Raw genomic sequence first — 27,744 nt, 5'->3', positions numbered from 1 at the left:
TCAAAATACATTGGTCTTTGTTAGATGTCTCTCTTATTACTTAATGACATTATAATCGGTTATGGAATGTTAATGGCAGTTAGTTCATTTATACTTCAAATAATTTTAAACTGTGTTCCGTAATTGTCGAAATCATTTTGGTGATATCCGATTAATTCAAGCTCTTTAACATTGAAGTATATTCACTCAAATATAAGATAGGACGCTTTAAAAGCACCGACTAAATATCTGAAACAAGCTACTTAAGAAAATGGCAGAACTCAACCCAACCCTATTGCTTTGATAATCCATAGAATGATAGATTAAATAGTGGATCAAATTTCTCAGAAACAGAATTATGTTAAGGAAAATGTATTTTCAAAACTTGATAAAAATTGACCGAGAATTAATTAAATTAATACAAATTTATTTATTTAATTTGATCATGTGATATTAATAAGATTTTAATGTTCTTAAATGTCTCGCACGCTACTCTTGAATACAGCCTCCCTAAAAATACTTGTAATTTAAGTACTTTGTCAGAGTGATTGAATGCGATGATGCATAGTTAAACTATGCATGGATATTATTTTTGATACGCTGCGATTGAAACAAAAATAAATAACTAGTATTTGCACTTAATTTTTGCATATATAACATTAAATTATTATTTATGTGCAGAAATGTTTATATGAATTCTATACAAGTTATTGTACTTGGCAATGAATGAAATCATTATCACCCAAAACATTTTTATTTTTAATGTCTTTTTTAAATTATACAGAGTATTCAAAAGTTGTGAGTCGTAGAAAAAAGTTAGTAGGGAGTAGAAAGCTAAGACTAAGAAAGAAATTGAAATTTTTATAATAATTTTTAAAATTAACAATTTTAATTAAGGAAGTCTTAAATCTTTTCGTCTTAGAATTCCATTCTCTATTTACTCCTTCTGTTATTCGCAATAATTTTTAGATATTCTGTATACAAAATAACAATGTTTCAAATTTATACACTTCAAAGGAATGATCCAAGTATATTATTTTTGCTTAAAATATATCAACTCAACTGATTCAACACAACCTCCAAATTTGACAGCTTCAGCAAGATTACCCATCTTTTAAAAATTCATTTTTTGTTAAAAACAAGTGCAAACAAACGATTGATTAAGTTAATTGTTAAAATACCCTGTATTGCAGAAAGTTTTCAATGCATTATTTTACATAAATTCTCCATTTAATGTTCTCCAAGGTAAAATAAGCATTTTAAGCATTTTTTATTACTAAGAGTTTATGAAAAATGATTATCAACAATTTAGAAAATCACGTTTTGTCGGGGGTGTATACACTAAGTAAGCTCGGAAAATTCCAACCGCTCTCAGATTCCAGTATTTACTTCATCTTTTTCATGACGTTGTTAACTCTTATACCATAAAAAACTCTATTTTAGGGTAATACGTCAAAACAAAGTTTTCAATCTATTGAATTCTATTAAAATTACTATTATTAAAAAATGTTTTTGTAATATGAAAAATTAAACATTGAAAAATTCGTTATTTAAGTAAAAAATTTATTATAAAGATGACTCATATTTATTTAAATATGCATAAAAAAATAAAAAATTATACACAAAACCTAGTGACTCATTTTATATTTAATGGTTTTTTATTAATTACATATGTTTATAATCATTTGTTTTTGGTTACGTTTTGTTTGTTTAAATCAACATTTTGTGCAGTCAAGAAATTAAAAGATTTTGCAAAGAATTAAAATATTGCAATAAATTAAAAGATTAAGAAAATTTTGCAGCTTAGGCCCTATTATTCATGTATTTAATTAAAAACATAGGAATAACAAGTGAAAACAAACAATTGACTGAGTTGATTGTTGAAATACCATGTATAGATAGTGTATACACATACATTTCGCATACATACATGTCACACATATATAACTGATATTTCCATACAATACATACTATAAAATTTGTAATACATACTATAAAATACGTCACAATATTTATAGCCCTAAGATTTCAATGGTTTTTTTATTAAATTTTCCATTTAAGAATGATTCACAAATGTTTATATATTTCGACGTATTTTTAATTATAAGATAATTTATTATAGGTAAAGCAGGTGCGCAAAGGAAGGGTTTTTGGGTAGTCAAAGCCCTCCCATTGAGAATCTCTCATAAATTTGAATTGACAATAAAGTCCTGTAAATGCACCCTTTTATGAAACATATTCCACTGACTAGTCAGATATCTATGCATATTTTGAGCTCGCTACATTCTTTGATTTTGTCTTTGAGTCGAATATGCACTTCAAACAGAAAACAAGGTCTGCGATAACAAGGCATAGAATTGTGAAAGCCAAGGTTCGCGTCATAATAGACTCAACGCTCAAATGTACAGACTGATTCAGTTGAAGATTATAAATCGATTTCTGAATGATCACAATATTTTCTCAAATTTCCTTATCTCTTTCTCAACAAATTGAAATATTTTGATGAATGTGGCATTTGGATTGACGAAGTTCAACTTTAGTGTTTTAATTGAGACCGCTCGCACAGAGCTCAAGATTCAAAATTTCCAGCACTAACTAACTATTACGGAATACTTTATAGAGTTGTAACTTTTAGTCTTTTAAAACGTTTGCAAAATTAAGTGTTGTTATTGTCCTTGAATTGCTTATATTGACAATCAGTCATTGTCATTAAATGTGTATATTTGTAATGTAAACAGAGTAAAGAACTGGTTATAATAATATTAAATATTATAACGATATCATAAATGATTATGAGTCATTTTTCATAAATACGTTAAGATATTTTTAATAACTAATCCTATATATTGTGAGTCTTTTAGAATTGAAACTCAGAGAAGCATCAGATACAACAAAATAAAAATTAGACTTATTAAGACTGAAGTTAATGTTAAGTAGAGAAAAAATAAAATTGTATAGTTTTTATTTTTCAAGACATGAATTTAGTATTTACTTAAAATATTAAACGAATACAAATTTGGCCCTCACAGTCACTCAAACTTTGTCAAGGTCATTTCATTATTTTATATTACAATACAAGAAATCAACATTCATAGCCACATGTCGCCTGTTTGTCTTCTATTATTTTATAATTTTTACAATAGCAGGGTATACTCTTGAATTTATTAAAAAACCTTATTAATATATTCAAATTTAGGTTAACAGGATACGTTTTATTGATAGCCTCTAAATCTTGATATATAAAAATTACGTGTCACGTTGTTTGTCCGCTATGAACTCCTAAACTACTGAATCGATTTTAAATTTGATTTGCACACCGTCTGCAATTTGATCCAACTTGGAAGGTAGGATAAGTATTCAATAGATGGCGATATGTTAAAAATACAAACATTTCATATAAGCTACAATTTAATAGCATATAGAAAATCAGTCATAGAGGTCGCCATGTTTTTTTACAAATGGCATCTATGTAAAAAAGCATTGGTGGTTTTCATGACTGATATACTCCCACGGTTCCTCTTGAATAGTTTACTACAATGTAATATAACACGAACCTTATCCACAGCAACGCGCAGCCGGGTCTGCTAGTAGTACTATAAAATATATAAAAATATTGTCCTTTTTCAAAAATATGTAAGTAAACATTCAAGCAAGTCCTAGTAAATAAAAAAATTTTAATATTATGCACGGTAATAGTACATGAGCTTGTAGTGAAATGAATGATAATGTTTGTGTAAAACTGTACCAGCGGAGGTTTCACGCACACAATACTCAGTGGGTGATCCTTTTAATTGCAGAAAAAAAATTTCGTCAATAATCGAAAGATAGTAAAAGGTGGTTATAATTTTGCAAAAATCGTGTGTTGAATAATCATATTAATTATGTATATTGTATACAGCGTGTCAACTTAAGTTGGCTCTATATGTAAAACTTTTTGATTAAAAGATTTATGAAAAAAGTTATTCTTTATAAAAATCTCTGTTTTCACTTTTAACATCGGTGTCTACAAATTGAAAAAGTTCGATAGGAATGTTAATGGTCGTTTAGAAATGTAGACCACTTAGGACAATTAATAAGGGAAACGTTTGAGGAAATCTCTCCCGAAATATGTAGGAATACATTTAAAGAACTTTGTTAAAGAACAGTTTACATGTAACTGTTAAGGAATGAATTGTTAACGAAAATGCTTTGATCGCTTTAGTTTTATAAAACCCATTATTTATTATCATAATTAACCAATCATCGTACTTCAAATGTTAATTTGCTTATTTCAAACATTTAATGAATTTTATGTAACAAAATAATGAATAAAAAACATTTTTCATACATTACATTACAAAAACAATTATTATTGTTGACGTAAATCAGTTAACAGTCAACAGTTATGTTCAATTCGTTTTTGCCTCAACAACTTTTTTATACCAAATTCTTAAAATACACTCCTACATATCTCGGAAGTGAACTGTTTTCTTGAAAATATAATTTAAAATTGAAGTTGTCAAAACATTGATATCAAACCTTTTCAATTTTTGATTGAATTTTTGAATGATTAATGAGAGTTTCTGAGATATCGCAATATTTGGATGGATTTTAGTCCGTATCTCAAAAACTATTCGACCAGTCAACAAATGCACCCGCTTTTTGTACTTTTTGGGTCAAAATTACCTTATATACTGAGTTTTATCGAAATTGGAGATTAAAAGTTTTTTCGATTTTTTGCAATTTTTTTTTAAGGGTACCCCTTTGAAAAAATCGAGAAAATCGGAAAAAAAAATTTTGTTTTGTAATTTGATGAAACTCAGTGGATTGGGTAATTTTGACACAAAAAGTATAAAAATCGGGTTAATTTAATGATTGGATGTAAACTTTCTGAGATATCGCAATATTTGGATCGATTTTAGCCCGTATCTCAAAAACTATTCGACCAGTCAACAAATGCACCCGATTTTTGTACTTATATACTGAGTTTTATCGAAATTGGAGATTAAAAATTTTTTCGATTTTTTGCAATTTTTTTTAAGGGGAAGGTTTTGAAAGGGAGGTAACACACATAAAAAAAAAACTACAGTCGAATTGATAACCTCCTCCTTTTTTGTTTGAAGTCGGTTAAAAAAGTTTTAATTATAAAGTCTTGATTATTATGAAACCAAATCATTATAATTAAACTATTCAACAATTAATTAATAAACATTTATTATTCATGAATTGTAATTATATGGATTTAAATATATAAATAAAATAATGTGAACAAATTGAATTAACACTTGGTATACAGTATAGTGTATACACTGACTATGATGAGCTAATAGAATATATAGAATTGATTTAAACATTGAAACCATAACATATTATTTAATTACTATGAATACCAAATATGGTTAAAAAAATCTTAAGTGGACACAAAATTACGCAATATATTCAATTAAAATACGTAAGAAATATGGTTATATAGTTGAAAATGTTGTTTTAAAAAAAAAAAAGTAATTTAAATATAAAATTTTATTTTATTGAAGAGAATAATATAAGTATTTGATTCAAGAACACACTAGTGATGTACCGAATATTCGCATATTTTATTGATTCGCAAAAAACGATTCGAATTTACTAATATGTCTGTACTTTGATCATATTTTTATACAACTTTTTAATCATAGTTGCAATAATGCAATTATCGCAAACTAACACCAAATCAAAACAAACTGAATTTTGCTTTTAATAGACTTATACGGTTTGGAGATATGGTTCGAAGTATATTCGAATATGTATAAAAAATCGTTATGTGCTCGATATTGGCTGAACTCCTTTTTTATCTAAGTTTTGATCTTTCTTCTACAGTTCTTGAACATTTAAGCGATATTTCTCACAATCTATTAAAGATAAAGCAAAACTTAAAACAGTTTTAAAGCTTCACAAAAAAATACCAACTCAAGTTAAAGAAAAACATCAAGGAACAAAAAATTCCATAGCACCAGTATCCTAAAGTGCACCATTTACGAAATATATCGTTTACAAGGAAGTTGGGTTGGGTTGGGTTAACCAAATATCCAGCCGAAATTGATTAATAACTCCAGTCCCTATGGTCCGATATAGTGGAAGTAGGTCAGTAAGTCCATTGTGTGAGTACCCCTCTCCAGAGATTAACATAATTGGAAATATGCCCATTTGACCTATGTTGCTCATTTACGAACTTAACCTCACTTTTTACGTCCTCAGCACGCTATAAAAATTTCAGCTTGATATCTCTTTTCGTTTTTGGGTAATCGTGATGACAGACGAACAGACGACAGTCAAACAACCGGAAATGGACTAATTAGGTGATTTTATAAATATCTATTCCAAAATTTTGTTCCTAGCATCAATATTCTTAAGCGTTACAAACTTGGGACTAAACTTAGTATACCTTGGTATATTTCATATACATGGTATAACACAAGACGTACAATCCGTAACTCTATTGGCCTATTAGGAGTATCATCGACTACTTTTTTTATGAAAAAAGAATGATTTCAACAAATGAGAAATAGTTGTTTTATACAGCCAATAAAATCGTAAACGATGTGGAAAAGAGATGGTTGTATAACAAATGTGCATTAGTGTGAAGTTGATAGAAGATTTATTGTCTATAAGAAATTATTAAAATTATACTAATTATAATCTTGAGTTAAAGTACACATAAAATTTTATAAGTTTGTGACAATAATAAAACACATCAACAACGCCATAAATAACAATTTAAAAATAACAACTTTAAACCACTAAATCGTTTGTAATTTTTAATTAAATTAATTCAGATTTTTTAAATTGTGCATTATTTTATTAAAAACCCACGCACGATTATTAATAATTCACAATTATGGATATAATATCAAATAAAATACATAAACAGGTTGCAAGGACAATGTTTTGTCTACTCATCAATTAGAAATACAGTAAAATCTCTTTCAACACGATATTATACTATGCATATATGTAATATGCAAGGTATACTAAGTTAAGTTGAGAAAATTTTGGTATAGTTGTTCATAAAATCACCTATATAGTCGATTATCGGTTGTACGTCCGTCCGTCCGTCTGTCTGTCAACTCGATAACTCAAAAACGAAAAAAGATATCAAGCTGAAATTTTTACAGCGTACTCAGGACGTAAAAAGTGAGGTCTACTTCGTAAATGAGCAACATAGGTTAATTGGGTCTAGGGTCCGTAGGATGCATCTTGTAAACCGTTAGAGATTGAACAAAAGTTTTAATGTAAAAAATATTCCTTATAAAAAAATAACCAACTTTTTTTGAAATATTTTATCGTAAACATCACTGTTTACCCGTGAGGGTGAAAATTAGGCGTAAATTGTATAGTATGTATTATATGGGAATATCAGTTATGTATGTGTGACATGTATGTATGTGTAATGTGACAGAGTAATCAACACTGTCTATACATGGTATTTCAACAATTAACTCAGTCAATTGTTCGTTTTCACTTGTTTTTTAATCATTTTTTCTTGACAATAATCATAATTGACATAAAATTTCAAATATGGATTCGTCTGTCAGTTTTAATACAGGTATGACTGTGTTATAAATTTACCTAAGCTTTATCTAATTAGAAATCTTATTGGATGACGTAATTAATTTTAAAAACCATTTATAATTATCGTAGAATAAAAGTGAATTAAAATACTTTTTAGACATGAAGTCAGAATTGTCAGTCAATTTAGTAATTTATTACAAATTTGTCATAGACTTACAAGTAGATTTATTAATATTTTAGCGAACACTTTAATGTTTTACGAGTATATTCCTTTTGTATAGATACAGGGTTCGCCAATTAAGGTGCAGGAAAGTAAACTTCAATTCAACTATAACACCTTTTTATTTTCTGATATCTATATAAAAGGGTGTATACAATCCAGTATCTGTACGGTATCCTTTTAGAAATCTCCGATTCCGATAAAACTCAGCATATAAGGTAATTTTGACCCAAAAAGTACAAAAATCGGGTGCATTTATTGACTGGTCTAATAGTTTTTGAGATACGGACTAAAATCGACCCAAATATAGCGATATCTCAGAAACTCTGCATCCAGCCATAAAATTAACCGGATTTTTATACTTTTTGGGTCAAAATTACCCCATCCACTGATTTTCATCAAATTCTATAGCAAAATTTTTTTCCCAATTTTCTCGATTTTTACAAAGGGGTACCCCTTCAAAAAATTGATTTTTTGTAATCTCCAATTTCGATAAAACTCAGTTTATAAGGTAATTTTGACCCAAAAAATACAAAAATCGGGTGCATTTGTTGACTGGTCTAATAGTTTTTGAGATACGGACTAAAATCGACCCAAATATTACGATATCTCAGAAACTCTGCATCCAATCATTAAATTATAATATATATATATAACGGAATATTCCAAACATATTACTATGCAAATATTGTTTACACTATCACACGAGACTAAATAAAACTGTACAGGTCAGGAAACTCCTAAATATGGTTACAATGTTTTAATATGCAATAATCTCAATTCGTGCAAAATAGCAAAAACACTGTATTTTATTATTTAAAATCATTTCAAGGTATATTTATTTTATTATAAACTTATATATGTATGAAGAAATATGTGTTAATAATATTTTTTAGTTTTAACTCTCAAGGAATTCATGTATTTAAAAAAAAAAGTCATATTCCATAAATGGAAACATTTAAATAAATAAGACAGTTAAAATCTTAAATCAGTCAGTCACATAAAAAATATTGAAAACAATATTATGTATTTTATATTAATATGAAATTATGTAATATTTTTTATGGTAACCATATGTTATTATCAAAAATGAACGATCGATAAAAATATTGAAAAGTAAAATTGATTAGTAATTTATTCGCACCGTGCGTGAGTTTTATTGGAGGCGTTTCCATAGTAACGATACACTACTTTAATTATAGAATTCTATGGATGCATATATAATTGTATGGATTGCATTTATGACTTACATTGAAAATTTAATATTATTCTCTCACAATTTTAAATAAATAATTATGATAATTTAAATTTGAAAAATAAAACATGTAAAGAACTGCAACAAAAACTAGCCAAATATTTGGAATAATAATAAATAATTATAACTAATTATTTATAATTTTAAAAGTGATATAAATATAATCAATTACTCAAAACCACACCTTTAAATCACTTTATCGAGGAAAAATTGTTATAAATGGAATCAGAATAATACATCAAGGTCTGTTTATTTTATAATAAATTTAAATATCAAAAGCTACATTATTTATTTACGAGTTGTAAGCGGTAACTTATGGTAAATTCATAGAAAAGTTACAATAAAAAGATAGACAACCCTGCCTCCATTACATCAGCTAAAAAGTATTTTAGAAAAAATGCATTAAATGTGACAATTTCTTTCAGGGAATTGTTATATAATTGTCTATTAAAAATTTTTCGCTGTTATATAATTGTCTATTAATAATTTACATTTGATAAATAATATTTGTGCAATTTGATTTCTTATTTTCATAACTCCTTTATCTCCAAAATTTTTCACTGGAAGCGCTGGCATCGATTTTATTGTCCCTACCATGACTACGCACACAACGAATAAGTTACATTTATTAGAGGTTATGTGGCTTACAAACAATTTTTTCTGTGTGATTCATGTAGATATTTTCTATTTAAATCCAAAATAGCAATAATATCCAATGGAATATACAAATTAGATTATATTTATTATTTGATTAATTATTATTTGTTTACTACGTTTATCATCGATCTTTATAAAACTATGAATTGTTTTACAAACTTATTCAAAGATAATTTTTAAATGTCCCAAACCGCCTTACGGTAGTGTATTGTATTAAGAAGAATCAAATATAATAATAAATATAGATGATTTAAATAAATTAATTGTGTAATAATATAATATGTGCTCATTAATTATTGAATATATTATAATTACTTATTTTAATTTTAGAAAATAAAAGTTATATGATCTTAACTAAAAAAGGAATTAAAAATTTATAATAATATTTATAAAGAATTCTTCCATTTTTGGTTTTTGAATTTGATTTGTAATAATTATTCAAAATACATTACTCAACTTAGATGTCATATTTTCAAAGAAATAATAACTGTCAATGTCTAATACTATTATTATTATTATTATACCATGATACAGTATGTCCAAGGATTCAGTTTAAAAATTTTTATTATGTGTTAAGTATGTTGAAATATGAATTTTCACGACTCCAATAACGACAATATAGCAAGGAAATAATATCATTGGTCTTGAATACGGATTCATTAAACGCGGAGATTTAGTATAAGAATGCACTGTTAAGATAGTTCATGCAACGTCTTCGTTAAACTCAATTACAGTACCGGTGCCGTGCTTAAAGAAATTTTGATTAACGTTTCCCGACGGACTTTAAACATTGGAATGGTTCCTTAATCGAACAAAGTCGGTAGAATGAATTGTTGATTGTTTGACTTTAGTGTGCAATCTAAGCCAACGCAAACCGGAAAACCCTAACAAAATTTTCCCTAACCACAATATACACTGTAGTACTAATATACACTGTGTTTAAAAAATAACGAGGCGATTCAAGAAGGTCAGTTTACCATTAAATGATCCAAGGAAGGTCCCACAAACATCAACTTTGAAATTTCAAATGGAAACCTTATCTTATTTTAAAAAATGGTTTGCCTGACAGAATATCCATCTGTTTCATTACTTTATAGGCATAATTGCAGTTAATTTCTATCGTAACTATTCGGCTGACTTTTTTTTTAAATTTTGAAGTTGACTTTCACGCTTGTATGCTCACTCAATAGACTATTTTAACCATTTCAACTTTTATTTGAAACATTTTTTTATGTTTCTCTGGAAAGTTCTTAGAAAGTCTCATTATCTTTGAAACACCCGATATAATCATCCTAACTAATATGTACTTTTCAAATGATGGGAATCAATATGAAAATCGATCGCTGTAGTAAGATGAGCAACTGAGAAAAATATAAGACTCTTGTTTGTTAAAAAGACAACTAAATGCTATCTGGTTAACCAAATAGTCGAACATTTACTGAATAATGTAAGTTTAAAGCATATCAGAAATTTTCTATATTCCTCACAAAAATGATATATGAGCTTAAAAGCAGCTCTGCCCGCGATTTCTGTGGAATTGAAAACTTGCATCTATTGAGTTTAAAATCCATTTCAAAATATCCTCGAATTAATCGGTCGCATTCTCTATGGTATACTAGTTCCCACGTAAAAAAAAACCAACATCTACCTAAATATCCAAAAATTTTAATAAATCACTTACTTCTGAATTCATGTTTTTGTATTTCCGCACAACAAGTTATAACTTATGCGTTGTATTAACGGTTTAAAAAAATTGATAAATTGAATAAACATGTTTTTGATTATTATTTCTGAAATATTGTATACAATAAACATAAAAAAAAAGCGTTGGCTGACTTGGCCAAATAATGTTTTGACCTTTTGTGTGAATGTATTGATATTTGTATGATGAAATTACAATTTATTGTGTTAATGATTTTTGAATGGCGTTGCCGTTGTGCTTGTGTTATGATTAATAAATAATAATTATTGATTTCTTATTTAATAAAATACTATATTATTATTTATTGTATCTGCAGAAACATATTTTATTTTAATTATTCTTGTGTATATGATTTTTAAATTTGTACCAAATGATGTTAACGACCTGTTTCTTTATATTATCAAATATTTGAATACAAAATTAAATTTAGTTAGTTTTAAATGATGTTATACGTCACAATAAAACTCAGTTTTATACTATTAAGAACGTTCCTCGAGAAGGGCTAAAAAATCACGTTTTCTTAGGATCATCTTTAAATCGTGTATATATGCATTCTCATTAATGTCCTTTTTAAGCTGATAAATTCAATCAACGCTGTCTATAGATGGTATTTAAACAATTAATCAATTGTTTGTTTTCCTTGTTAACTTGTAAAATATTTAAGTGTTTTTATAGGTATGTTTTATTATGTAACAAGGCTAATTTTCTTAAGGTATTTCTAAATTCTAGAAAATTCGACAGAAACCCATGGAACATTCCAGATTGTTCGAGAAAGTTTGATAAAATTCAATAAAAATCCATACAACATTCGAGAATATTCGAGAAAGTTCTAGAAAATTCGATAGAAATCCATAGAACATTCCAGAATGTTCGAGAAAATTCTAGAAAATTCGATAGAAATCCATGGAACATTCCAGAATTTTCGAGAAAAATCGAAAGACATTTGCGCCAGTAGCGCCATCTAGTGAAAATTTTACTATTGACAGTGGGGCCTATTGTACTATTAGAACTATTTTTTTAATCTATTTTCTATGAATTCCTAGATCATTTTTAATTCCACCCCCACCAAACTCCCTTATTCACAATGGGAGCCTAAGGGCTACCCAATGACATAATCCCCTACCGAAGGTCAATGGTTAGTTTTAGGGAAAATCGGTGACATACAAACAAACACTCTCTTTTTATATATATAGATTATAGAAGATTAACCAGTTAAATTTTTAGGGCCCTTCAGGAGAACTGAAAAAAAGATATTTTAAAGATAATTTTAACATTGATTCTTATGGGAAATCACAGATTTTATTTTATTTCACAAAACTGGACGTTCAAATTTTCAGTTCTCTGAAGGCCCCTAAAAATTTAACTGGTTAATTATGATATAATAATAGACAACTATGCAAAGTTTCATAAAATTCTGAATGCAAAGTCTATTACCGATAGTATACTACCTTAAGATTCATTTGGAAAACTATGCTGCATTTTTCCATAAAATACATTAAAAGTGTTCAAACCATTTGTGTTATTTCTTCTATTTGTAAATGATAAGTAACCTCGTGGTTTTAATTGGAACTACTGAAAAGCGGTCTACTTCTTGTTTTGATTAGTACGAGCCAGCTAGCATGTTGCAACTCCCAGTTATCAATAAATAATTTTGTCTAAATCTTTAGGCATCAATATTTCAAAAACTAAGGTATATATCGAAAAATTTTACTCTTAATTTTCGTTAAATTTTCCTAAGTTCTATCAGAATTCATCTTGGAAATTTGAAACGGAAGTCTCAAATAATGTCATTCTCAAGCAAGGTGATAATGTGAGTGCAACCAACTCTTATGATCTATACTCTATTTCACTTTCCAAAATTTTACCACAGAAAAGAAGGCTTTCTCGGAACCTGATGTTATATCTTGAACCATCCTGTATAACTTGCTCGAATTATCCTAGTTATTATTAATAATTGTCTACTTGAATTTCCGTTATATTTCAGCATAAATTCTATTTCCTTGAATATCTAAACATTTTTTAACCAACCACTTTTCATATTTGAAAGTCATATTTGAAAAATACATAGGTGGGTTTAAAGAATTTCAAATATTTTATATTCTATGGCAGAATAAATGAAAAACTGCGCACACTCTACCCGCTATGCATAATTTATATACACATTTTTTTATAGCATTCAAAATAAAAAAGAATAACGTATGTGTTTATATTATGAACAAATTAAAAGTGATGTCATATATTCCACACAGCAAGTTTATTGTTCGGCCATTGCGAGCTGAAGCATGTTGTTTGTTTATCTCTGAGAAGTCATCGTCTGTTTTTGATTTCAACTGTATATGGAAAGTTTAGATTTGTAAAAAAAATATACATTTAGTGTTAATTATAACACACAGGATGCGTTGAAATTTTATTTAGGTTTGTGGTTTGTTTGTATGTTGGTTGTTGGGTCGTTGTTCCTTTTTATTTAGAGGATACAATTTATTATTAACTGATTATGGAGAATTAATTACGTTAACATATAAAAATTAATTATTGGAAATGGATTTCGTCATTTGATCTGTTTATGTATGCGTGTGGTTTATGGACATGCGTCAGTGTTACATATTTAATTATGATATTAAAATAAATAAAGAAACGACATTTTAGGAATATGTTTTGGTGTTTATGTTTAAATCTTAACTAATATTCTTTAAGGTAGTACCAGCATGAAATCACTTTTCGACAGATTTGGCCGAATTTTTTTTCTCGGGTTTATAATAGCTTTATTTATGAATTCCTAAAATTTCATAATTTTTGACCGTTTAGATCGCGAGATATTTAAAGACAAAGTTCGCGATTTTGAGGGTCATGTCCCATTTAAAGCATGTAAAATGTCCGGTCTCTCCAACTATTTTTTATGATATTATTATATATTGAAGAAAAAGTAGAAAAAAATGTTTATACAATACAATTCTAAAAAAAAAATTTAGAAATTAATTTTCACTTTCGAGATATTAATTTTGACGTAAATTGATCGAAATTGGGACGTTGGCATAATTATTTCCCATTTTAAACGGTCAAAATTTCTGAAACTTTGGGAATTAATAGTAAGCATTATTAAATTCTTAAATTTAATTTTTCGTTAAATTCTGTCGAAAAAAAAATTGTACCATTGCTTTAACATAGAAACTGCAAATACCATGCTGGAAATACCTTAAGTCAAACATAATAAAATATATAAACAGCTTTATCTAATGATACACAGACAAATTTATTATTTTTTAAACACAATACCTACTTAAAGTTTTATGAAAAAAATTTTGACCGTTTAAAATGGGAAATAATTATGCCAACGTCCCAATTTCGATCAATTTACGTCAAAATTAATATCTCGAAAGTGAAAATTAATTTCTAAATTTTTTTTTTAGAATTGTATTGTATAAACATTTTTTTCTACTTTTTCTTCAATATATAATAATATCATAAAAAATAGTTGGAGAGACCGGACATTTTACATGCTTTAAATGGGACATGACCCTCAAAATCGCGAACTTTGTCTTTAAATATCTCGCGATCTAAACGGTCAAAAATTATGAAATTTTAGGAATTCATAAATAAAGCTATTATAAACCCGAGAAAAAAAATTCGGCCAAATCTGTCGAAAAGTGATTTCATGCTGGTACTACCTTAACATAAAAATGATTTATTTGTTTTTCTTACAGGTAGCTTTTTAAAATAAAAAGCGCTACTTGTTAAAAATATAACAAGTGAAAACAATTGATTGAATTAATTGTTGAAATACCCTGTACAATTATGATGGCAGCCTTTTGGTCGCCATTGTAGTTAAAAAAAACCAATACAATTATGATGGCAGCCTTTTGGTCGCCATTTACTTGGTTTTCGAAAATTTTCGAAGTATTTTCTATAATTTTTTTTCTTTTTTGAGAATGCTTCACAAGGCGAATAGTTGAAGCTACTTGAACATTTTCAAATCTCTATTTTTTATAGTTTTGGAGAAAATGGACATCTAAATTTAAGCTTAATTTGCACCCTCGCGGATAAACAGTGACGTTTATGGAAAAATGTTTCAAACAAAAGTTGTTTATTTTTTTATAAAGAACATTTTTTTACATTTAAACTTTTGTTCTATCTCTAACGGTTCAAAAGATGGGTCCTACGAGCCCAAGACCCAATTGACCTATGTAGCTCATTTACGAACTAAGTGTCACTTTTTATGTCCTGAGCACGCTATTAAAATTTCAACATGATATCTTTTTTCGTTTTTTAATTATCGTGTCCACAGACGGGCAGACAGATGGACAACCAAATATGGACTAACTAGATTATTTTATGAACACATACCAAAATTTTGTTCGTAGCCTCAATATTTTTTGGCGTTACAAACTTGGGACTAAACTTAGTATACCTTGATATATATTCCATATATACAGGGTATAAAAATAAAAATTAAACATATTAAAAACATAGGTAACTATCTCACCAAAAAACGAACTAAGTAAAAAAAACTTTTATTAGTTAATCTGTAAGTACGAAGCGAAGGGACACTCATTCACTCGCTGACTAAACCATAGAGATGATACCAAAGAACTGCAAAGTCGCCACCATACGATTGATCGCAGTAAAGAGATACCGATAAGTAGGCGCGTATAGCTGTAGCGAGACAGATAAAGTACGCGCGTATAGCTATTTTCGTCTCTTTCATACGCTTACAATTCCTGCCTCTTTCTACCTGTCTCACTGCGATCAAGAATCTACTTATTGCATTTCTTATGACTATATAGTTAGTTCTATGATTTTTTAACTAGAATATAGAATAGAGTTACAATTGTAACTCAAAGTCAAAAAAATAAAATAAAATAAAATTGTATAATAAATTGTAATTAAAAATTTAGTTGAAAATACAATCGATAATATAAATTTAAAATAGAAATGTGTGTCGCAATGACATTACACAAAAGATATTTACTAAATATCACATAAAGCTAGCATGTGTCACTGCGGGAGATGTTTGAAAGAGAGAAAGAGTTTAAATAACAAACCATGATAAATATGACTCCTCCTTAATATCAGATCTTAAATTGTATTTATTGATATTTTTGGTCCATCATTTTAGGAGATCAGAATTTCTGAAAAACTGAAACTTTTCTCTGTACGGTTTACAATAAATTAATTATTAAAAGCAGGCATTTATACATGGTGGTATATGAAGAAGTCGTAATAAATATTGGTTTTTTACTCATATAAGTAAGTGCTTTTAAAAATGTTACTACTTATTTACATAAAAACTTTTATCAAGTTTTAAGCTATACCATGCGTTTAACTTATATCTTGGCATAAGCATCTCACATGAGTATGACAGAGTACATGCGTTAAGCAATTCGTATAACAATGAGGTATTATAGGCGTTATACGTTTCTTGCAAGTGTTGTAGCTTCGGTTCTCTTTAAGGTAGTTCCTCCGCGACCGTCCAGTCAAAAAGTTTTGGACTAATACTATCATTCAGTGCATTATCTGTGCTATGACTATTATACATATACCATATATTATTTTCAAAAGACTGTAGTTACTCACAATTATATATTCTATACGTATACACACACATACTTTGATATCTATCTTTACCATTAGTTTTTATATGCTTTCCACAAAAATCATCGCTAAAACGAGTTATTTATTTAAGTTTTTTATCGAAACTATATGGTAAATAATTTTTATTTTTATTTATATATTTTCTAAATATAGTATTCTACATTATATTAGTTTTTCATAGAGATGGTGGACGTCATTCATTGGTAAATAAATATAATATTTGTAAATTTGTGTATTTTTATACACTTCTCCCATGTACACGTACAAATTGCGTCACTTTTAATTGCTAATATCTCATGTATGGCATGGTAAATCATCTTCTAATTTTAACAGCAAGTGTATTATGAATTAAATATTTTATATTCTGAGTTTTGAGAAATTCTTGGAATATCACTTTCGTGTAGGTACTACCTTAAACTGTACGATGGTTGTACTGCTGCTGTGTGCTGTGTACAACTAAACGGGTATCGAAGCTAAATTCAACTCACACCAAGAAAACATACATCTATAACACCTCTTTCTTGTACACATTGCTTAATGTATACATACTTACTCTCTCATACGAGTAGAATATGTACTATGCCAAGATGTAAATTAAACCAGTATAAACATAATAAAATTAAGAACTGTGCATAAAAAATTTTTGTTTGTAAAAACACTGTCTTTGATAGTTAATTTCACATAAAACGTATAAAGAATCGATATGAATTTTTCACAAAAGACGTATAAAAGGATGATTAATTTATAAATAAAATTTCGAATTTGTGGTAGGTATCATTTTCATTTTTACGATATCGAAATACCTTAAGGCGTAAAGACTTTTGGCGTTTTTATAGATTCGTTAATTATTTGTAATCACTTTGCTTGTTATAAAAACTTAAGAAGTTTTTCTAATATTAGTCGAGAAATTCTTAAAATTAAATGCAATTAATAACGAAACCTTAATTATTAACCTTGCGCCAGATCGAAAATCGCATAGGGCTTTTTGTCGTTTATAATTTCATGGGGAGTTCATAGTTTCTGATTGGTCCAATGATTTAAGAACACCTTGTACTATAACGAAATATAATACGTCACAGAAATGACAGACTATTTTATTTTAAGTGGGATAAAATAAAATTATTCCCATCAGATTAATGAAGTTTTTCAAGTACCTGTCTATATAATAAAATCGATACAAAGTTTTTTTATTTATTTATGCAGTTTACCATTATACAACGATCATGATGATGACGGACTCACAACAACTTGATACATACCACCAACTCCAAGAGTTGCTGGTTCGTTCATATTATGGAATGGAGTTTACGTGTAGAGCATAGTATACAGATACACATAACATTTGTAACAAATGTAGTTAGTCAGGTCTAGGCCGCCTGCATTCCCGTGTCTGTTTAATGGGTCGTAGCACTCGTCTCACAAACTGTCTACATTTACAGTATACATATATAGTACTGACGCTGGCAGATATTCTATGGATGCCTACTAAAAGCTACAGATATATAGGTCATTTCGTTTATTTTGTGAACATTAGAATCGATTTTTGATGGTTTTAAGTTCGTTCGGCAGATAAACACTAAAATTTTGCAAAAACAACTTTTGTGTGGTCGAGCCAAAACAGTTGTAAACACAATCTCTCTTACTAAAGTTACAAATTTCTTTAATGTAGCTTAATTGAATTTTACCGAATTCATGCCTGTCATAAATCTTCACAAGTTTTAATATTATTATCATTATTTCCAAAATGATTTTCTTGAACTGACCTAGTAGCCATATATCTCATTCCAAAATTTAAAAAAAATCACTTTGGCTTTTTAAGATTTAAGCTTTTTTTCTTACAAAATTTCTTTGATGAATTTGTTCTATTTTGTTCGGTAGTTGCTAAGCTACCAATTAGATTCTTGTTATTCTAAAATAATTTAGGGGCCCGATTGAATTTTAGAAACGACTCACTGCAAGAAGAAATAGTTTAGGAAACTTTCACCGAGCAAAGAACTGATTGACCAAAGTAGTTCGAAATAGGATGACTTATGTATCGAGTAAAAAACTCAATGTTCATAGAACCCCTGCCAGCGCCCGAACTAACAGCATACCTAAATAAAACCATCTTTTTGTACAATAAACCATTGCGTGCCAATCTAAATTATTCAATGTTTTAATAGATTACCTATATAATTTTTTTTATAATAATAATAATTCACTTGTTTAGACCGAAAAATTTAACATTTTATCATATCCGTGCGTTTGACAATGCGAAATTTACCAAACTTACTTCTTAAAAACTAGGAACAAACAAGCCGGTAAAAAGTTCATTGGACAGCATAAAAATAGTTATATCATGGAAAAATTCAAAAGTTAACAGTCATCAAACGTCTGTCCGCCTTCAAAATTAAAGCAATTACTTCTGCTTTGTCTTTTATATACTAAAAAAGTTGCAAATCTATGTCTTTTCTATAGAAGATAACATAGTTACCGGCGCAGAATGGCACAATTATTAAAAAAAAAAATGACTCAATTTCACACAGCTATGCTTCTATGAAAAACCATCTCAGGATAAATATTTAAAAGTTGTACTTATGCAATCAGCGCTTTGTTTTTTAAATAACGTACCCTCATGGAATCGTGAAAATAATATTATTTCCATCATGTATGTTATAGACTAAAGTGATACCCACCCGCTTCGCTGGGTTTAAAAGTAAAGATTGATAAAGATTGTTCTCACTTATCCCCTTTCTATAACATTCGAAGTAATGGTAAGTATTGTTTTACGCAGGTAAAATATATGTATAGTTTTCTATTTTTTTAAATGTTTAATAGTCGTAATTATTCATTGAGTATATCAGAAAAGATGGCCGTGAAATATTTACATATATACATGTATATAATACCTCTCGCTAAGATGCATTACTAAACGGATGTATTCTGTCATACTACAGATATGTATATGCCTAGATGGTACAAATACACATGGTATATATTTTTTTATTAATATATCTTTATAAATTATATCTCATGTGTTATTCTGAAGTATGAGCTATATTGCTGTACAATTTCATTAAAAACCATTCGCTAGTTTTAGCGTGAAAGCGTAACAAACAAACAAACAAAGATGCTTACTTTCGCATTTATAATATATAGAGTTCATTTGACTAACATTAACAGTCAGGTATGAAGGATTCGCGGAGGTAATTAAAATGATGAATCAGATAAGTTTATTGTAGAGTTTCGTCTCTCAGTATACACTAGATACGTCACCTTTCCTCTTTGTTTCAACAAAATGCACATTCTATTAACACGCACGTATATTCAATTATAAAATGACTAGATGCATACATTTATATACATGCTGCATTTTATATGAGTGGTAACATAATAATAGATGTTCTAAGAATTGTCTTTAATTAGCAAAAATTATATATATTGTGATTTGTTTTAATTATAAAAGGGGTGATTTTTTTTTTATATACGCTATAATTAACTATTGTCATGAAAGTCTTCAGATGCGTATTCAACCAGAGATAGTTAAATTGATAGAAATTTTAATAAACCAATTATGTAATCCTACTAATTTTGGGTCATACTTTTCAAAGTTTTGGTCAAATTTAACGTAACGTAAATATTTCTCGTATTAAGTCCAAAAGGACTTGTAAAAGAGAATAACTAGCATGAAAAATACCTTCCAAAATTAGCGGATTTAAGAAAAAATTGCATTCAAATTGAACAAAATTAGGCCAAGATATTTAAAAAAATGTTTTTTTGTACTGTATGACGTCATAAAATAAAAAAATTTGATTCTGCTCGACCATACCCAAATTTTATCCTATTTTAATACAAGAAATATGTAATCCCACTAATTTTGGATCATACTTTTCAATTTTTTAGTCAAATTTATCGAAACTGTAATATTTTGCAAATGTTCACTATCATAGTTTCCATATTTGGCCCAAGGACTAGTATACGCGAATAACTAACACGAGAAATGGAAAAATAGACCCAAAATTATTAAGTTTCAAATAAAATTTTATTCAAATCGATGAAAATTTGGCCGAGATATTATAAAAACTGATTTTTTGTACTCTATGACGACATTAAAATAACAAAAACTGATTTTGCCAACGTCATTTCTTCAAATATATATTTCGAAATAGAGGGAAAATTAAATTTGGAATTTTTCTGAATTTTAGCAAATTAAATAATTATGGTCAGCAGTGAAATTTTAACAATTTTATATTGTAATTTTTATTTCGTCGAAAAATAAACCCCGAATTTTTGTGAATTTAGATCCAAGCAAGAATGGGTTTTTTTTAATGACGTTTTTCAATTGTTATAACATATTTAATTAAATTATTTTATACTTATCTATTTCTTAATAATTCAGATTTTTATTTGAACTATTATGATATTTTTTTAAAGTATTAAATTCCATATTTGGCTGACGAATTATATTCATTTCTAATTTCTAAGAATTTTAAAATTCTAGGTACCATTATTTAATTTAAAAAATATATTAACATTCAAGCATACTCGGATTAACAATATCAGGTGATTAAATTGTTATCAGTTGGTTTAGTAATTCGAAAAGTCCTTTACACACATTTATGACAAAATTTAACATTCAGTCTGCCAGTTTAACTTAATCTGATAACTCCGACACTTCTCAAGGTCTGTTTTTAAGTAACTTGCAGATACTCGCCTGCTTTGCTGGGCAATTTCTCCTTTTTAAAACAAAGACTATCCTGTTATAGCCCTCACTTCATCCTTTCTTTTGTTCACAATTTTATGGATTTTAATTTTTCGGTAGGTAACTATAAGTTATTTGAAAATTTTCGCCCATGACACTGAAATTGTAACTTTCTATGGGTCCAATCATTAAATTAACTTGTTTTTTATGCCTTGGAACAAAGTTACCCCATAAACTGAGTTTCATCAATTCCAAAGCAAAATTTTTTTTCCGATTTTCTCGATTTTTTCAAAGGGGTACCCCTTAAAAAAATTGCAAAAAATCGAAAAATTTTTGCTATCTCCAATTTCGATAAAACTCAGTATATAAGGTAATTTTGACCCCAAAAGTGCAAAAATCGGGTGTATTTGTTGACTGGTCTAATAGTTTTTGAGATACGAACTAAAATCGATCCAAATATTGCGATATCTCAGAAACTCCGCAGCCAATCATTAAATTAACCTGATTTTTATACTTTTCGGACCAAAATTACCCCATCCGATTTTCATCAAATTCTATAACAAAAAATTTTTTCCGATTTTCTCGATTTTTTTAAAGGGGAACCCCTTAAAAAAATTGCAAAAAATCGAAAATTTTTTGCTATTTCCAATTTCCATAAAACTCAATATATAAGGTAATTTTGACCCAAAAAGTGCAAAAATCGGGTGCATTTGTTGACTAGTCGAATAGCTTTTGAGATACGGACTAAAATCGATCCAAAAATTGCCATATATCAGAAACTCTGCATCCAATCATTAAATTCACCTGATTTTTATACTTTTTGGATCAAAATTAATAAAGTTTCTCCAAAAATTATTTTTTACCACAATAATAAAATTTCTCCAAAATAACAATATATATTTGAAATATCAAAGTTTTCGGTTAGGAAATTAGAACATATTTACTGAATATGAGTGGCATTATATCAATAGTTATTATTAAATTTCTACGAAATTCTAAAATAGGTATGTATATCTTTTTAGATTAGATAACAAAGTCGATATATGGAATTGAATAACTTAATTTACAAAAGTCGCTTCTCATATTATGAATTCCAATAATGCAACCTTGCATTATTATTATTAATTAAATAATTATTATTATTTATAATGTATGTACTTGGAAATTATTCAAAATCTAAAAATTTAGGTATTATCTTTTCAGCTTCATAGACTTAAGATTCGATAAAATCCGTCATTGGGCGTAAATAATTTTCAAATGGAAAATTTTCCCAGAATCCCGTATAAAAATGTTCCTGAACGTAACAGTGCTAGCTGCCGGTGGGTAGCCCTAAGCCCTCCAGTTTTCGAAAAAAAAGTGCGTAAAATTTGAAAACACGCGATTTACGATTTTCGTCCCTCAAAAAGTGTATTAAAAACAGATTTTTAAGATGTATAAAATTATTATTTGTGGTGTAAAGCTTACTCAACAACATCCCGCAAAAATTTTGGTCTGATTGCATTTTAAGTGCTTGATTGTTAATTGTTAAGAGAGCGCACGAAAAACCACCCAAAACAAACGATTTTCTCTTCAATAGATGCTAGAAAGATGGGATTTTCTCCAATTGACTCGAAATAAAGATTTTATCATATAATTGTGGTTAAAATTAACAAAAAATGTTCTAAGACATTTGAATTTGTTTTCCAAAGCGATTTGGTCAATATTATTTATTTGTTTAGTTTAAACATTAAAAAATTAGTTAAAACAATACCCTACCGAGTAACCTACCGGAAACCTACACTCTTATGTTCAAAAGCATTTCTTAAACGGGTTCCTTCAAAAATTATCCATCCGAAAATTATTCATGCTCAATGGTGGATTTCTCCGGATCTACCTACCGAATGATCCAATGATCTGGTCAGCTTGTTGGCGATAATTTCTTGGCGTTGTTGTTTTAAAAAAATTGATTCAAAAACCAGTGCGTAATAGCTTTTTCGAAAACTTTGTACTTGTCTTAACTCCATCAGTAAGCACACTGCATTTTAATCCAAAAACTTGAAAACAAGTGTTGCAATTTTATTGTCCGCAATCTTATATATTTAAACGAGCAATTCTTGTATATATATATATATATATATATATATATATATATATATATATATATATATATATATATATATATATATCAACGATCTTGGAAATGGCTCCAACGATTTTCATGAAAATGAGTATGTAGGGGTTTTTTGGGGCGATAAGTCGATCTAGCTAGGTTTCATTTATCAGAAATGTCGTTTTATCCGTCTATTCATGAAAAATTCATCAGACATCTATTGGTGTATAACGTAGTTAATGAAATACAATGCAAATTATAACATAACAAAAAGGAGGCGTTTGAGTAGTCTAAAGTGAAAAATATGACTCTTGCTGACATCTATTGGCGAATAACCGAGCGAAGCTCGGTCATCCAGATATTATAAATTAAATAGAGATAATATTTGCAGTATCACAAGAAGGTTTGTCTATCTATCTCATATGGGCCACTATGTTTTGCTATGTTAGAAAACTTTATTAAGTTATATTGCTAAATTTTCCTGGCGCCAACTGTGTTTAGCATTTTGCTTGAAATGTTTTTGGAAAGATTTTATCAACAGACGAAAATGATGACCAGTCTATTAGATCTTAACTTCAAAAGGATTGAATGACACTGTATACTAGAATGAATAATAAATCTAAAAACCAACAGATAATAAATTATTCCCCCTCACATCATAAACAATTCAATAATCACATTATTATGTTATTATCTACCCCAGTAATTCGATAAGTACATCGATAAATTAAGATATATATATCTAACATCACATAAAAAAAACAATATAAGTATTCTCAAATAAATGTTTTTATAAATGCATAGTTTTAAAAATAGACTACATTGTGTTGTGTGATTATTCACACTTGTGAAACAAACGTACACTGTCACACGTATACCTTACCTACACAATGAAAATAGGTTAAAACTAAAATTTATAAATAGAAAAAATTCATTAAAGTGTTGTCAGGAATTCTGCAGCATAACACTTGAACTTGGCTTTGAATACAATAAATACACTCAAACGTAAATAGATATTAAAAATAAATTTACAAAAAAAAAATATATATAAATATACTCTCACTTTTTAAATCAACATGTTCTTCTTATTTGAATAGTAATTATCTAAATTTGTGCATGAAGTTGGTAATTAGAATCTTATTATACCCTGTATAAACAGGGTATTCAATTTTGATACCATGTATATGAAATATATACAAGGTATATTAAGTTTAGTCCCAAGTTTGTAACGCTTAAAAATATTGATGCTATGAACAAAATTTTGGTATAGGTGTTCATTAGTCCATTCCTAATTAGTCTATTCCCTGTTGTCTGTCTGTCTGTCTGTCCGTCTGTCATCACGATTACTCAAAAACGAAAAGAGATATCAAGCTGAAATTTTTATAGCTTGCTGAAGACGTAAAAAGTGAGGGCGAGTTCGTAAATGAGCAACATAGTTCAATTGGGTCTTGTAAACCGTTAGAGATAGAACAAAAGTTTAAATGTAAAAAATGTTCCTTATAAAAAAATAAACATCACTGCTTACCCATGAGAGCGCATATTATGCGCAAATTGTAGTATTATATGGGTATATCAGGTAAATGTGTGGTGACATGTATGTATGTGTAATGTGACAGAGTAATCAACACTGTCTATACATGGTATTTCAACAATTAACTCAATCAATCTCCTTTAGGATCCACAAGAAAAATATGTAGATAAATTAATAAAAATTATTATTTATTAGCTAGGCCGGTTTCATTGGCTTTGGTAATCCTCTTCAGTAGCATTAAGCCCTTAAAATTTTATTATAATATATATTTATATTTATATATTTATTTTATTTGATAATATAGATATTGCTCTTCAATCATCAACACTCTAACTATAGTCGTCTCTGTTCATCAAATGATGGATCTTCGATGAATTATCTATATCGATGAAGACAATCTATATGATTCATCATTTTTTCAGGCAACTTTAAAATAATAATAAAAAGCCCGGTAACTTAGGAAATTTTTGTGATTTTTTTAATCTTTGTTAATCAAAAAATGTATTTATAAAGTTTTATTGAAATCCCTAGTATTATTCAATCCTTGCATATCTTCTTAAATGTAAATCAAAAAAATGTAAACGTTTTTTTATTGTTATGATATAACTCAAACATGTGGTCATACTCCCCTCCCCTCTTCATCTATTCGTTATGAATAATTGATTTAAAGATCCTATTTAAAATAGACGTAAAATCTAAAGACAAAAGAATATGAATGTCAACCAAAAGCGGATATCAGTAATTTTAATATTGATTTATTTAAGGTGGAACTGAATTTAAAACTATATTTTTTTATTGTTTTATTTAATTAGCGAAGCATAATTTTTAAAATGTATAGTAAGTATAATCAATTTACAATGTATTTCAAGTCGTTGAACTCTTTTGAGATAAAAATTATCAAATCAAGTTCAACCTACTAGCATATCCACGGCCAGCCGTACTATTTTATTAATTTAAAACGACTGAAAATTCGAGCGATTGTTTTCAAGGTTACGTCTTACTTAATTTCACTTTCAAGAGAGCCAATAAAATTGCATGGTAAACTTGAAAGGGGAAAAGTTCATGGGAGACGATATTTAAATACGTACACTATTTGTGATAACAAAAGTGTAACTGTACATAATACTTATACATTGTATGTATACATGTACAAATTTTAATAATTTTACATATACAAATAATAAACCAAATCACATTGACTACATAATCTACAAAAACAGAAATTACCGACAGGTGGAGATTACGTATAGGCAGGATTACCGATTTTAAATTACAATAACAATTTGAGCTCGAAATTTTCTCATCCAAGTGAAACCTATGAATCACTTTCTCAGCCCACTTTGAGAATTAATTGTTTTTCAGCGCCTTTGAAGCGTGTTATATCAGTTCTAAGAAACAGTGGTCTCAGTTTAAAAAAGTTCCAGTCGAATTTAGACAATTTCCATAGGCTCTCCTTATGAGACCTAAATGAGAGTATACGTTCACATGGCCACGACCTACGATAGTAAATAGATTTTTAGCAATCAACGTTTGAAAATCGACAAGTGTCAAAATCTTCATTTTTCAAAATAAAATTTGATTAAAACTTACAAACTTAACAGATTTAATAGCCTTTATTTCGTCAAAAAGGTCGAAAACAAATGAAAAGCAGGAATATAACATGTGAAAATAAACAATTGACAGAGTTAATTGTTTAAATACCTTGCATAGACAGTATTAATCATAAATGTTTACATAATTTTTTATAAACTAGAAAAATTATAAAAACTAACCCATTTATGACAATCTTTCGGCCGCCATTTATTATAGTTTAAAAAAAAAATTTCCCGTTTTTCCAAAAGCCACCTACAAATTTTCATCTCTCATCATCATTTATAGTTTGGAAGAAAATGGACAGCAAAATTTTGCCCTAATTTGCGACCTCACGGAAAAACAATGACATTTACAAAAAAAAAAAATGTTTCAAACAAAAGTAGTTTTAAGGAAAATTTTAAACATTGTCTAACTTTTGTTGTATCCCTTACGGTTTGCAAATTGGGTCCTACGGATCCAAGATCTAATTGACCTATATAACTCATTTCTCACGAACACAAACTTTCTTTTTACGTCCTGCTGTAAAAATTTCAGATTGATATCTCTTTTCGTTTTTGAGTTATCCTAAGTGATTTTATGAACACCTATACCAAAATTTTCATCATCAATATTTCTAAGCGGGGCTGAAATTAATATTTCATATATACAGAGGGTATAAAAAGTAAAAACATGTGCGTAATAATTACATGCGTGATATGACCCACGTAATAATAAAAACAACCGGTATTTCGATCCATTATGTCAGTAATCATTAACTTTTAATTTAGTAAAACAACTTCAAACTAACTTCAATATTTATTTAACTCTGAACATTTAAATATTCTCGATTCGCAAGAATCTTCGATCTTAATTGTGGGAAAACTTAAACATAAATTTTTAAGTCAAAAATCTAATTTTTGGGAATCTTGAATGTCTTTTTTA

General features: G+C 28.2%; 1 protein-coding gene across 2 annotated transcripts in view; it reads right to left on the bottom strand.

Moving 5' to 3' along the window:
- Positions 1–27,744, bottom strand: part of LOC123296549 (myosin heavy chain, non-muscle) — a 78,077-nt gene that overhangs the window by 49,194 nt on the left and 1,139 nt on the right. The gene's annotated exons all lie outside the window — the stretch shown is intronic.

The sequence above is a fragment of the Chrysoperla carnea genome, chromosome 3, assembly GCF_905475395.1.
Source record: "Chrysoperla carnea chromosome 3, inChrCarn1.1, whole genome shotgun sequence".
Classification (NCBI taxonomy): Eukaryota; Metazoa; Arthropoda; class Insecta; order Neuroptera; family Chrysopidae; genus Chrysoperla; species Chrysoperla carnea.
This window is presented reverse-complemented; position numbering and strand designations above follow the sequence as displayed.